This window comes from Lucilia cuprina, chromosome 2 (genome assembly GCF_022045245.1).
Source record: "Lucilia cuprina isolate Lc7/37 chromosome 2, ASM2204524v1, whole genome shotgun sequence".
Classification (NCBI taxonomy): domain Eukaryota; kingdom Metazoa; phylum Arthropoda; class Insecta; order Diptera; family Calliphoridae; genus Lucilia; species Lucilia cuprina.
Window position 1 is genome coordinate 64,423,744 of NC_060950.1, and position 1,214 is coordinate 64,424,957.

Here is a 1,214-nt window from a genome sequence, read left to right on the forward strand (position 1 = left end):
TCTAGTCTATAGTCTAGTCTATAGTCTAATCTATAGTCTAGTCTATAGTCTAGTCTATAGTCTACACTATAGCCTAGTCTATAGTCTAGTCTATAGTCTAGTCTATAGTCTAGTCTATGGTCTAGTCTATAGTCTTGTCTATAGTCTATATGTTGTTTAAGTTATTATAACTTATCCTCTTTACAACTTTTTCCCCGCAATTTCAAAACTCTTTTTTCTAACATTATAAATTTCCTACATAAAAATATTTCTTTTGTTTGCACAATAAAAACGTATGTGTAATATTTCTTTAATTTCCCATAAAAACGTGAGAAAATATTTTTACAAAAATAATATTCTTTTGCAAATGTAAACAATTCAACTTTTTGTTTTCTGTACACATTTCATAGACACCATTTGAACTTGTTTATTTGTTCTTCTATAATGACAACACGTTTTGATGAATATTATTGTAGAAAAATATAATTTAAATTACCTCGTAGAACATAAATATTAAATTAACATGTCATGAAAGCGAAAGAATGAACAATTTTGTAGGTAAAAGATTATAATCGTCACCTGGTTTTATTTAGAAAATTGGAGAAAAAAAATTTCAATAATGACACCATGACACACTCAATCATAATGAAAAGAAAATAGAAACAAAACAAAATACAACACGACATGTTTTTAATTGAGATCATAAAACCATTAACATTAATACTTAACATGAAAACACACACACATATTGATGTATGAATACCAGTTGGTGTTGTTGTTGTTGTGGTTCTTACTGTAATTCTTTTTCTTAACATTTTTAAAACAACCAACAACCGTTAAATGTTTACACACATGTTGTCATCATTAGCTAAAACAAAACAAACCTGAAACCTACAACAACTGCTGCAAGCAGAGTTTTATATTGATTTTTTTTTTGTAAATTCTCTCATCTTTAGTTTTAATCTCTTTCAAGATTTATTGATTGTTTGATCCAAAATAAAAACCTTACCTTATCTCTCCCTCAATCACCCTTCTCATCAATAAAGATCATGATCATATCCATCCATACACTCACACAAAAGAAAAGTAAGCAACAATAACTGTCATTAAGTTTATTTATCTCTTTCGTTATGCTTTTTGCTGTTGTTGTTTTTTGCTGTTGCTAAAGTTTATGCCTGTAATGAAATGTTATGGCTTGATGTTGTTGCTTTTATTGCTGGTATTTATTGATAGCT

The 1,214-nt window shown here is 27.9% G+C and overlaps 1 protein-coding gene across 1 annotated transcript in view; it reads left to right on the top strand.

The window, feature by feature from the left end:
• The window catches only part of LOC111677507 (developmental protein eyes absent), a 24,923-nt gene that overhangs the window by 714 nt on the left and 22,995 nt on the right, over positions 1-1,214 (top strand). The window lies entirely within an intron of this gene.